We start from the raw sequence: 14,379 nt of genomic DNA on the forward strand, positions 1-14,379 counted from the left end.
AAATGTGGTCCAAAGATATAACATTTACTTTGTGTAGAAATTTAAAAGAAAACCTGTATAAGATAATGTACAGATGGTACCTAACCCAAATAAGTTGTTGAAAATGTCCAAAAACGTTTCCAACCAATGCTGGGGATGTCAAGATAAGGAGGGTTGCTTTTCTCATATGTAGTGGAATTGTAAGAAGACAAAAAGGTTAAACCAACAGAATATTTTTTTTAAAGACTGGGAACGTTTAATGGACTTTTTAAGCAATAAGAAAGTTAAAGATACAATCTGTGGTTATGGCTATTAGTAATTCTAGTAGTATTGTTTAGTTGGATTTGTAATGGTAGAATAATGTATTTCTTATTTATTTATCTTTTCATTACAGGTAGGACTGGAGGGGGGTCAGGACCTTGTTTTTTCCCTCTTTTTGTCTTCACCTATTTGATTTTTTAAAATAACTTTTTTCTTTATTATTTTGTATTCTTTGAACATACAGTATATTACCTTGGTTTTGACTGAAAATTAGATTGCCAGTGTTAAGTGAATAAATAATATTTTAAAATTTATTCAGTTTGCTTTGTTACTTAGAAATAGTAATTTAAATGAGATCTTTATAATTTTCTGCCACACTGATCCCTAAGCATTCTGATGCCCTTGTAAACTGGAATATTTCAGTGAGATAATCTTGTGTTTGGTCACACATATTTACCTTAAAGATGAGTGGTTTTTCATAGAACTTGTGGCTCTCCAGACTTTGAGGGACTGCAGCTCCCATTCCTCTTTACCATAGACTATACTGGCTAGGAAAGTCCAATGAGATCAGGAAAATTATGAGTTTCCTGTCTCTACGTGTGTGTGTGTGTGTGTGTGTGTTCTTATTAATTCCCAAATGATGGGATGAGACACTATTTTCCAGTTTCTGAAACCCTCTTTTAAGATGTTTTAAAAATGTTTTTATTATAGGAAAGAAGCAGAGGGTGTTTTTTTTTGGGGGGGGGGGTAAATATTCAGGGACAAGTATCATAAGCATTAATCTTGTTTCTACCAAGAGCTGCGCTGAAACATAACATACTGTAGACAACAGGTTTCCTGTCCAATTATTAAAATGAATGTCTTTCTAAATACAAACAATGCCTGACATTTCCTACACATACTTCATAAACAGAGTCATTACAGGAAAAAATGTGTCATTTTGCATCATAAATTGACAAGTTAGGCACAAACAGGGTAGTCTCCAATTGTATGTATGTTACATTTTGTTTATTTTAACATTTCCAAGAGGATGACAACACAGAAACCATGAAACAGAGGTGTCTATATATACATTTCAGGCATACAATGAAAACAGATCATTGTTCCCAGCAAGATACTTTCTGCAGGTTGGTATAAAATCCAGCAAGCACCTGACAGTTGGCTACCTGTGCAGTTGGCTACAAGTGCAGTGGAACTTTCTTCTCCTCTCCCCTCCCCTCCGCAATCCTTCACAGCATTGCCAATTTCCAGGTAAATTCCCTGGAATCTGGGGAATTTAATTCATTTCTTTCCAGGGATTTTGACTGAATATTCCAGTAAGCATTGGGGAATTCTGGGAATTTGGGATTTTGGTAAAACATTCCAGGGAATATCTTTGAGGCTTGTTGGCAACACTGGAAAGCCATCTGAAAAGCAGTGCTGGAGGTTTCCCAGCCATTCAAAGCAGGTTTTTACAGGATGCACATAGGGCTTTAGTAATGGGATGGGTGGGGTGAAATGGGGGTCAGCTTATCCTTGTTCCACTGGAACCTGTTCTGCCCATAGAAGCCAACTGCTGAACAACTTCCTCAGTACTAAAAAACACACAACATCTTCAAACTTCATTCCTTACAGTGTGAAAGCAGGTCCAGGATGCAGGCACAGTAAAAGGAATTTCCAGTTTTAAGGAGGTGATACAGATAGCCTTGCATAGCTATCCAATGGTTCCCAACCTTTGGTCCCCTGTTTATTTTGGACTTCAGATCCCAGAAGCCCCAGCTGAAAAGCACAGGTGTGGCTATGATAAAATATGTAGATCAGATCATCTTTTTATTATTTAATTTTTAGAAATTAAAACCTCTGACATTGATGTGCAGTGGACAGTGATGAAAAAAGGGAAGACTCAAGGTTTAAAGCAGAAAGCAGCCATTTTGGTAGATCACTTTTCACCTGGGGGTAACTCTTGAGCTCTGCAATGTCAAAAAATGAGTGTAGGGGCCAGAATGGGCCAAAAACCAACTACTCTTCCTCTTCCTCCTTCTTTCCTACAACAAAAAACACAATGCATAAAACAATGCAGGAGGCAACTGTAGCCTATTTAAAGTGTGAATTTTGACTCTTGGACGTTTGCAAGAAAAACAATTCACTAGAACCAGGGTTTGGGTTTACTGAGAGGACTGTGGGGTGGGGGGACACTTTACTGGGCCCACATAGACAAGGCCCCTGTCTGGCAATCTGGGGTGGGGGCAGAATCAAATCCTGGATCACTCTCTTCTCTTCCGCTATCCCCAAGTACCACAAATGCAAACTATGAGACGATACAGGAGAATAATTCTGGCTGTTATCCCTGATCAGTAATCTCCTGAAGTAATCCCAGGAATTCTGCTACACTGCTCTCCAAATGGGAGGGAGAGCAGCCGGAGAAACCAGCTACTCTCAACTGGTATCTGCAAAGGGTGATTGAAAGCACCTTTCTTCTTTCTTCTCTTTTCTGCACAGGGGAGAGGCTTGAAACCAAGAGCTCACATTTGCTGTACGCAGACACATGTGAGGTCTGATGTCAGAGTTTGCTGGTACCTCCAAGTGCTGCAAGACAGTACTTTAGTTCTCCCCTGTTTCCATGTGGGAATGTTGGGGAAGAAATGAATCAAAATTCCTGGCCAAAGCATGGCTGGAAAAGGTCAGCCCAGCCATTCCCATGACATTAATTGGCCCACCAAGGGACTGAAGTGCAAAAGTGAACCCCAACCTTACTTTAGAATCCAGCTGCAGAAAATGTTGCATTCCCAGAGAAGCTTTATACCAAATGTTATGATGGCTGGTTTTTTTTAAAAACTGCCCCTTTAATTATAATTTGCCCAAACATAGCAATTTGATAATTTGGGAGACTATCTGTGGCTGAAATTATAAATTTTTCCAGTATAAGAAGCATTCATGATTGCATGGATGTTTTTATTACATTAAACAATTCTAGAAGACATTGTCCAAAGGAGATTATAAATGCCAGACAAATGTTCTACTATTTCTCTGGATTAGGATTAGTTAGTGATGAGATTTGTTCCCTTTTGAGCTTTTCTCCCTCTCTCCTTCCTTCACATACACACATACATGCACACCCCTCAGCAGTTCAAAATATAATTATGTTTCCCATAGCTTTCACCATTCACCTTAATAATATTGACCTCAAGGCCAGGTTTCCCGTCACAGCAGCTAATGAACAGCTGAGTCCTTCTGACCCTTCTTTTTATAAACTCATTCCACTGATCATTAACTGACAGGAAAACTCCAGATTGGGACATTCTGAACTGAGAAGTTTCTGGACAAATATTAATGGCTTTGGACTAGTAGAGGCATTTTGGTTGTAATAGGCAGAGAATCATGAAACATTCGGCCAATCAAAAAGGCATACAATGTCAAATGATATTTGTACCTAAATAAAATATTGGATTTTGCCTAATCTAAGGTCCAAATAACTCATGGTACTGTTTTTAAAAATTAGACAGGCACAGGGGCCTTCAAATCTGATGTACTGAATGGAGGGCTGAGAAACCTTTGACTCACCAGATGTTGTAAAACTCAAGTTCCTATCAACCCTATCCAGCAAATCCAAATGTAAACTATACTGGGAACAGTAGTTCATCCAGATCTGCCAGACTGAACATTGCCCACCTCCACAGTCCATTTCACAAAATCCATTTATTTATTTAATAGCATTTTTGTCTTATCTTTCTCCCAAACTTCAAACCTAACGTCCAACTACTTTTAACCAATATATGAAAAAAAAAATCTGATCCAAAAATCACCTTCACAATTCTAATAGCTTGATCTGTGGTTTCAGTCATGGAAACAATACCTGGGGGAATGGATAAATATACCTTGCCCCACAGCTTCAGCTTCAATCAGCCTCAAGGTCCCTTCATCCATTTCCAAATGTAGTAATGTGCCCCCAAGGGGGATTGAGTCACAGTCCTCCCACATCAACCGTGGTTTGGCCCTACAAAAGATTTCATTCTTTTGCATCTACTAAATTGATACCCAAATTACAATGTATTAGTGTCAGGTTTCAACTGTAATAGTATCTACTTTTTCAACCCAAATTCTGTCTGAGAGCTTAAAAAAATATCAAGCACAATCAAGCCAATAGTTAACATTTTTTAAAAAGCAAGCAGAGAAAGCAGAAATTGTCCTCAAAACTTTATTTCTTCCCAATATAAAACAAGGATTTGTTAGAGGTACAATATTTGGTAACTAAGAGGGAACAGGGTTCTAAGAGAGAGCAAAAAAAAAAAAAAAATCAGGCCACCCTTTACATGCTTGCTCACAATTTTGTACTGGAAAGATTTGGTCATTCCTACACATTACCAAAAAAACCCAGCATGTTCTACTCAGCTCCTCATTTCATTTCTTCTTCACAAAGCAACAGATTTCCAGCATCCACATCAGGAAAGATAATGTTTGAGTTGGTTTTTTTAATTAGTTCAACTATGCTGTGGGTTATTAGTTTTATATGAAGCCACAAAAAAGACATACTGTATATATCAATGTTCAGTGGAAGAAAGAATATTTTGTTCACCACAGAGGGCTCAAAACAAGAAGGCAGAGACTAATACCTTCCCAAAGAGCTGAACACTATGTTTCAAATGGCAGTGAAGTACCAAACTGAATGCATCTAAGAACCAAAATGTTGAATGCAGGATTCTTGGAGACCCAAGTCTGAATCCTCACTTGGCCATGGGAACCCATGGGTGACCTTTGGCAAGTCAAACTCTCTCAGCCTGGAAGGAAGACAATGACAAACATCTGAACTAATCTTGGCAAGAACATCCCATGGTAGAGTCATTTTAGGGTCACCATAAGTTGGAAACAAGTTGGGCACACAACAACAAGAAACCTGGGTGTGTATGAGATAATACTGATTAGAAGCATCACTGTCTGGGAATTTTTTCCAAGCATAAAAATTAACAAAGACACACAACAACAACAACAACAACAACACATCTGAATGCATGAACTGTTTTAGCAGATATCATTTAATGTTTCTAGAATGTAATTTATTTTTTTCTGTTTTAAATATTAAATTGTTTCATTTTACTGAATTAAACCCTGAGAATTTTAGAGAAAGGATGGAGGATAAGTATTTGAATAGAGCAAGTAAACAAAGTGTACAAATGCCTTCCAGGAAAGACACAAAGATGCCTCTGGTGAAATTAAGAGAACAGATTCCCAAAGGAAAAAAAAATCTAAGGGACATTTTGGATAAAAAGAATTATGATGGAGAGCTACATAAACAGGTACCAAGTGCAGTGGCAGAGTTGGAGCTGGGTGTGAGGAATGTTAGTATAAGATTAGAGCTTACAAAAGTTACTTTTCTGAACTATACAGATGATTCTCAGAATCCTGCAAAGAATGGTCACAGAGTGAACTCAGGAGCTGCCACCCAAAAGTAACATGCCCAAGCTTCCTCTCCAAAGACTCCTTTTCTTTGCCTACTACCTGTATCCCACACTTACAAACAGCAGTGAATACAAGACCTATGAGGAAAACTCAAGATTGGATAAGATATTTCTTCTGCTAGGCCCCACCAGCTACTTCCCCATTGAATATTTATTTATTTATTTATTGGATTTGTACAGGTACCTTGCTTCAACAAAGCTGTTTAAGGCATCTCTATAAACAGCCCATCGCAGAATGTTGTGTTGCACAGAATGCTTCTTTCTTGGTATGGTTTGTATTAACAAGGAATTGCAAATGATTTAAATGGCTGCATTTTCCTCAACAAAAAAAGAACAGATAACTGAAGTAGGTGGTACTGGGATTCACTCTCTGCCCTTCTTTGACATATCTTTGCTGTCATGGCAACTACATCCAGCAGCAGCCTAGTTAGCTTGGGATTCAACTTCACAACAACACTACTGAAAGAGAGGAGGGGGAGGTAGTGGCTGATAGCAGGAAGATCAAGATCTGCAGTAGCTGTATGTTCTTGCCTGCCCTTTGCCTGCTGATACTGGAGAACAAACTGCTTTGACTGATGAGAAGCGTCAGTTCAGCTTCTGCAGCTTGATTTACATTTCAGCCTGTTCTGAGCCTGATTGTGACCTCTGAGGTCTTATGTATATTTGGCTAGGCATATCTTCAGCTTCTGGAGGAACCGTATTTTCTACAACAATTTTTGTGTGTGTGCAAAGAACAGATCCAGAACCAGCACCTGGCACAGTGGGGCAAATGCTGACATTCTCCAGTACCTGAGGGAGTCTTGTGACCAACAATGTCTTCTCTATTAAATAGGCTTTTTGGTGACCCAGTGTAGTGAAGAGAACCACCAGGCTTTATTTTGTTTTATTTATATTTCACCTTTCTCCCAACAAAGGAGTCAAGCAACTTACAACAAAATTAAAAACCAGATGATACAAATATTTTTTAAAACCTAGTTAGATTAGTCATGATGATACAATACCCATAATTTACAAAAGTATAACATCTTTAAAAAGATACAATGCAGTTCATTACTGTATTAAACCTTTATGCCTACCCAGTTCATTTCCAAATGCTTGCTTAAATAAAAGGTCTTCTCCCGCCATTGAAAGGAGAGCAGAGAGAACACTCACCTTACCTCCCATGGGAGAGAATTCCACAGACTGGAATTCCACAGCCCAAGAGCAGACGCTAGGAAGGTCTTTTCATGCATCATCACCAGATAGGCCCACGACAATGACAGAATCATAAAAAAAACCCCTCTCCTCTTAAGGATCTCAACCTCTAGGTAGGCTGCAGGCCTTCATGATCTCAGCTTCACCCTAATAATTGTGAGTGGTGCCCAAAGGTGAAGGGCCCAAGAAAGGTGGCTGCAGCTGCTATCCAGACAGCTAGAGCTGAATGGCTTTGACACTGCTACCCATCTCATCTGCACCCTGATAAACCTGTAAGGGGGACCAGTGCAGCTGGGAATGGTCTTTTAGAGGACCCCATATTCATGTCGCCCATGTACCTGATGTGAAAAGGATCCCAACTGTATAGCCAACTGCCTTTTATCTACAAAGAAATGTACCACATTAGCCCTAGAATCAGAAAAATCCCACATTTAAATTTTGCCTTTGCCATAACGTCTCTAGTTGCTGAGGGAGGCTGCCACAAAAAACCAAGACACTAAATTGGAAGAAATGCCACAACTGTGGTGCATTACAGACCACCCCTTTGGGGCGGCCTGTACCCGCCCCGTTCCCCGATGGATCGGGGCCTCAGCTGCCACAGTGGCAGCCCTGAGGCCACGATCTGCTGCTTTTCCAGCCCACAGGAAGCAGCAAAAGGCCACTTCCCATGGCCTGAAAAGGGGTGCCCTTGGGGCTTCAAGTCCCAAGGACACCCCAACAGCAGTGAGGAAAGGAGAAAGGGGACTCGGCCCCTTTCTCTTTTGTGATGCTGGCGCAGCCGTGTAAAAGCTGCGCCAGTGCCACAAACACAGGAAGGAGCTCAGTTTCTGAGTTCCTTCCTGCGCCGTGGAAAGGGCGCCTTTTGTGGAGCCAGGACGTCACGTCCGCGCCACCCCATTTGGAGGCGGCACGGTTGTGATGTCCTAATGTAGAATGGGCACCACCATTTTGTACATACTGTGTACGTACCAGGGTTGGGGGCATCTGAAAGAGATGCCCCCGAGCAACCCTAGTACGTACAGAGTACGTACTAAAAGGCCCTTCTGGAAAGGGCCTTTATTAACCAAATAGCACAGGGGTAGGGTTGGCCCAAAGCATGCAATCTGGATCTGGATCATCAACCAATCTTATGGAATAGATCTGACTCATTCCTACTTTAGACGCCTTTAAGAAGGCATTAAAACCCAATCTCTTTCGGCGAGCATACCCTCCTGATTCTCTATAGAGATCTGACAAAATTTCACCTCCTGACTCCACAGAGAATTAGAGACCACCTCAGGATGTAATGATGTATTTTAATATTGTATTGTAGTATTTTTAGATAATATTTTATTTTTATTTATTATTTTATTATTTTTAGATTGTAAGCCTGAGGGCAGGAAACCGTCTAATTAAAAATAATAATTGTAAGCTGCTCTGATAGTCATTAGGGCTGAAGGGCGGGGTATAAATACCATAAATAAATAAAATAAATAAAAAATAAAAAATAATATACTGTTTTAATTATGAATTTTAGATAACTGTTATTGTAATCATTATTGTATAGAATGTATTGGTTGTAATCCCGCTTCGATCAATCGGGAGAGGTGGGAAAATAGAAATAAAATGTATTATTATTATTAACCCCTGTTTGGTCAATGAACCAATTTGCTTGGTCACGGCCAAGCTTTGGGATGACACAGAGGCTACAAAAAGTGCCCTGGATTAAGACATGCAACCAGTCAATTGCATATTTCCTATTAAGCCCCTAGTCACCGGGAGCTCCTGAATTGATGTGGCTCCCACAATGGCCACACCGCATGCCCTCAGTGCTCCTGGGTCACGAAAGACTCCCAATCCAGTGCTACGCAGCCCTGGATACCACGCCCACCAGATCCATGACCTATGCTACCGCCCTAAAAAGAAAACCTGTGACAACAACACCAAAGCGAGGGAGGGAGGGTGGGAGAGCCGAGCAACTGTCACCCAAATGTAACGTCGCATGGCCTTATAGGATAGGAAAGAGGCACCGCCTTCCTGGCTCCCTCAACCAATGAGCTACCCCGGGGGAACGGGGCAGCCAATAGGAGGGCTCTTCCACCTCATCTAGCAGAATGGGCCAATAGTGGGCCCACCCAAGTCATGCTGGGAGCCTGGGCAGGCCAGCAAGGGCCCAGACAGTGGCTCGCTCCCCCTTGCAGCAATAAGGCTGGTCCCGAAGATGCAGGGCGGCCAGCCTTATTTGGCTTTAGAGAAGACTCAGAAGTTTATCGCACTGGGCTTAAAACGTTCCCCAGTGCGTTCTAATGTGGACGAGTGGGGCCGTGCACGGAACGTGATGAGCACTGGATGGGGCCCAGAATGCGACTTTATCGCACGGGAAATGCAGCCGCCACCGCCACGTGTTCCCATCGCGTTCCAATCCAGTTCCAGAGGGCGCCATTTCTGGGAATGCTTTGAAACAGTTCCCAGAAATGGTGCCCTCTGGAACCAGATTGGAACGCGATGGGAACGCGCAGCGGCAGCGTTCCCCGTGCGGTAAAGTCGCGTTCTGGGCCCCATCCAGTGCTCATCACGTTCTGTGCGCGGCCCCGCTCGCCCCCATTAGAACGCACTGGGGAAAGTTTTAACCCCAGTGCGATAAACTTCTCAGTCTCACGTCAACAAGCTTCCATCTGAAACACAAGGACAGTAATATTGTCCTACTTTAAAACATTTGACTAAGGATGGCAGCAGCCTCAGCATTATCAACAACGAAGTGCATGTCAAGTGTTTTGAACATCTAAAGAAATAGATAAATTATTATTTTTAAATTAAATGTGGGAACATTGATAACTCCTTGATCTTTAACTGTGATGTTTAAGATGGACATCCATACTGCTTCTTCTGATTACAAAAGAAAAGAGGGGTGGGTTGGAATTTAATACTATTTGGAAATGCTTGGATGCTCTCAGAACTTTCTGCCCATGCAATCATCCTTATCTGTTTTCAGCCTGGAATGAGTGGAACCTCCCCTCCACCAGTTTATATTCCTCATTTAAAGCTCATATGCTTCAGTTTTTCCTATGGTATCATGTCTAGGAATTTTATAAAAACTGTTCCATCTCTTGAAGTCCTTGGCTCCATCAGTTGTGTCCTTATCATCATCCTCATACCAGCCCCAGTAAGCATCATCCACTTTGCAATTAGCCTGTGCCATTTTATACTTTTGATGTGCCTTGAAGAAAAGACTTTGGTATTGATATTCCATCCTAGCCAAGAAGTAAAGAAATGCATCAACCTTTATTATGCTACCATTTTATGCTGCATTTTGTAAATTAAATTATGTACAGACCCACAAGATTTTATTACCCTTTTAAGAACAGTTACAAATGGCATTGCTAATCCAAACTAAATTACACAGTTGGCCTCAGCATTTGATTCCTTAGTTCCCTGCAGCCACAGTTAATTCAAAATGCAATCCTGAGCTGTTCTACTGAGCTTCCAAGCTTTGCAGGTGTTGCCTTTTCAACTTAGTTATTTACGTTTATATCTTGACCAGGAGCAGATTTGAATAATGGCATTAAGTCTAAGCAGCAGCTATTGATAGCTTCACACCCGCTTGCACATATCATGAATAATGCCTTAAGTGGACATACAAGGAAAAGAGCAGAATCAGAAAAACCAATAGAAGAATAAGAGACATTAGAAGAATGAGAGTATATATATATTTTTTTAAAATGTTTTAGTTGGAATCAGGTATAACTTTGAGATAAGACATTTGGAGAAAGCAGCAACTGAGCATCCTGCAGCATTCCTCAAAATGCAAACCATACTTTTTATTTCACCGTGCAATTCTGGAATGCTCAGAATGAAATTATTAGAGTGGGCAAGTTGTCTAGACAGTTAAGCTCTCTCCCCTATAATCCCCATTCCATTTTCTTTACCCACTGTTCTGTTAAACATAGATATTAACACCACGTCTACTCTACTGGCACAACACCCAGCTTTTACATAAAATGCATTGCCAGTTAAGCAATTCTTTATCAGTGCACAGCGGCTCATTAGGCTGTGCCTATTATCAAAAATCTTCCCTCAGATTTCTATATTACAGCTAAATCCAACCTTGACGCCACGTCTCTGCTGGATTTTCATCTTCACATGACCATTCATTTTAAGAGACTGTTTTCTTGTTTACTAAATTGCCTTCATATGCTACTGCTGATAAAATAAGTGGCTGCAGATTTTCTTAAACTTTTAAACAAAAAAGTATTGTAAGAGTTTAATTTTTTTCCTTGTATACCAGGCTTTCTCTTGACCTTCCAAGTAACCCACTCAGGTCTTGCAAATCCAGAGCTGTGGCTTCCTTGATGTAATTTATCTACCTGTAATGTGTTCTTCCTTTTGTCCTACTGCTTTCCATTTTACCAAGCAGTACTGTATTGTCTTTTCCAATGAGTCATGTCTTACAATACCCACAGTTTAAACATTTTGGTTCTTAATGACAGTTCAGGCTAAATTTGCTCTCTGACTTATTTATTTGTCTTTTTGGCAGTACAGGATATCCTTTAAAAAAAAGATTGATAAATATAACATTATTCTTTTAAAAAATCCTAAACTTAAAGCAAATAATATAATAGATAAACATTCATTTCAAAGGTGATTTTCCCATTTTTTTATACACAGTGTTCCTTCAGTTCTTCCTAATCTAATTATGCTTGGTGTTACAGTATAATTTTCTCTCTGTCCTTTTCTTCTTGATTCTATCGTTAATAATTCCACCAAACCTGTTTTTCCCAAATATACCAATCCAATATTAAATCCCATTCATCTTTAAATCCGATAATTGACATTATTCCCCACTTGTTACTTCAATATTTCATTACTGGATCCCAAATTTCTACAAATCTTCCTAGACTTTCATATTTTATTTAACATGTCAGTTTGTTTAATTCAGACATTTCCAGCAATTTTATTAGCCATTCTTGTGCAGAAGAGATTGCACTCTCTCTCCATTTCTGGGCTATTACAATTCTCACTGCTACTGTCATATAAGGTACTGTAATATTCTAGCTTTATTACAATCTGTTCCTTCATCCATCATTCTCAATACACATAATTATGGTTTCATTTGAATTTTCAAATTCAAAATTTCTTCCACTGATCTATGTATGGAATTAAAATAGTTTTTAATTTTTACACAGGCCCACCATTGGTGATACAATGCCCCTACATATTTTTGATATTTCCAACATTTATTACTTGTATTTTTATACATTTTGACAATATTTCTGGTGGTAAGTACCATCTATAATGCATTTTAAATTATAATGCATTATAATGCAGTACAGGATATCCACAAAGATATCCAACATCCAGGGAATTCACGTGTGGGGATCACTGCCATAAACTACTCTTCAGATCCAATCCTTATGGATATTCAAGAATAGAAATTTAGGAGATTATAGCACACAATTTATCCTGTCTTTTCCCTGACAGGATACATGCAGGTTTTTAACTGTTGATGACAGATTTTATCATATTCTCCTGTGGTTGGGCTTATCCATCTCGCATAGATCCCATCTTGTCCTGTGGCTTTTCAAGAACAGGATTTTCCCATCCCTGAAAAGCCACATGGCCCAAGTTGCATATGGGCTGCATATGCCCAGCCATGGGAGGATGAGATAAGAGTGGTCTCCCGCCGGCGCCATTTGCTCCGCGCGGGAGCCGCAGCAGGCAAACAGCACGGCTCCCGCGCGGAGCAAAAAAGAAGCTCCATTTCGGAGCTTCTTTTTGCGGTGCCTTTATGACATCGCGAGGCGCCGCTGGCGCATTCGCGGTGTCATAGGCGTTGCGACACGTCTGGATGCTATGCGTCCAGTACGTAAACATGGCGGCCCCCATGTGGAAGGGACGCCGCCATAGGGTTAGGGGGGTGCGGAAGCACTGCCCCTGCCTAACCCTAGTACGTATAGAAGACGTACTATATGGCGTTCTGTATCCCGCCAAGATCTGTCATTGACAGTTTAATGTGTGTATATCCCATTGGGGGAAAGATGGGATAAATCGTGTGTGATAATCACCATAGTCTAGTGGCACTGTCAGCATCAGAAGAGCTTAAAGAGCTAAAACTGAAGGTCTCTCATGCTTTCCCATTAAGATGCTTGTACTTTGTGAGGACCTGTTCAGAATCCTTTATGGATAAGAAAAAGCTAGAGAGGATCTGCAAAAGAATGGGAGCTAGATGAAAATCCAAGTTTCTCTTATTTATTTAATTCAGAACTTCACGAAGTTGCTTTTTTGAACTAATTCTGGGAATTGTAATCCAAAATTTAAAATCTTATTCAGAAAGAAAGAAAGACAGCTCTTCAGAGGTTTTTGAGGAAGTTTTCATTTGAATTTCATAGGAGGACCTATATTCCTGGTTACCAAACTGGGACAGAGGTTCTGAATTGCATTTCAGCATTTAACAGTAGCAACATATGCTTAAGTGTGCAGTAAAATAAATATAACAAGTAGCCCTGAAATATACATTGTAGACATATCTTGCGGGGAAATGCTTAAAAACCTGACATTTTATATGATGGAACCCTCATTAACTGCACAAATTAAGCTGAGACATGCAGAGTCCAGCTGTGGTTTAAAACATGACCTAATTTTTATGCATGCCAAATATAGTGAGATTATACATATTTCTGCTATAGGCATCCTGCCCCCTTCTCCTTTTGAAATGGCTGCAACCCTAATAGGGAAAAACAGATGGTAAGAAATTGAAGGGGGGGGGGAATCTCCTAAAAGTCAACAGAATATTATACTACAAAGCAATCATGTGAGATGTCCAATAGCGCAATTCCATACATGTCTACTGCATTAATTAGGATTTATTCCCTGTTGTGTATACAATGACAACTTTAAGATATGTGGAAAACTATCACCATGTGTGTGATTTGTTAGAAGATTCCTGTAGGACAGGAGTGGGAAATGGACAGCTATGGTACGATTGGAATAGAAAAAGTAAAGATAATGCAATGCATTCTACATTGGGTGGCATCTCAGATTTCCAAAATGTACATTAGTCCAGACTACAAAAGCAAGGGTGCTAGAGCAGAATTTTGCAGCAAGGATCCTAGTGCCCTGACTGAATATGTAATTTACACAATAACAATTTAAAGTCACAAACTGCAGCTCACAAGTTAAGAATGGACCACTTCCAGACATATGAATCTGCTAGAGAGGTTCTCTTTCATGTTCTGTCAGTAGCAAAGACACATTTAGAGGGAAGTTTTATTTGGCTCCCTCCCTGTTGGCCTTACACCACGTGCAATACTTGGGGTGGGGAGGGGGCAAGCATCTTTCTTGACTTGTAAATAAGTTGATTGATTTTGGTGCTTCTATCTACTGTTCCACATGTTTTGCTTTTATCTTATCTTCGCATGGATTACTTCAACATAATGTGAACCAACCTAAGTATTGATTTTACAATGGAAAGTAGAGCTGGCCTTCCCATACAACTAGGAGAAGTAATTTTTTTCTGCCACATTAGAAGAACAAAAGC

This window comes from Sceloporus undulatus, chromosome 3, assembly GCF_019175285.1.
Source record: "Sceloporus undulatus isolate JIND9_A2432 ecotype Alabama chromosome 3, SceUnd_v1.1, whole genome shotgun sequence".
Classification (NCBI taxonomy): Eukaryota; Metazoa; Chordata; class Lepidosauria; order Squamata; family Phrynosomatidae; genus Sceloporus; species Sceloporus undulatus.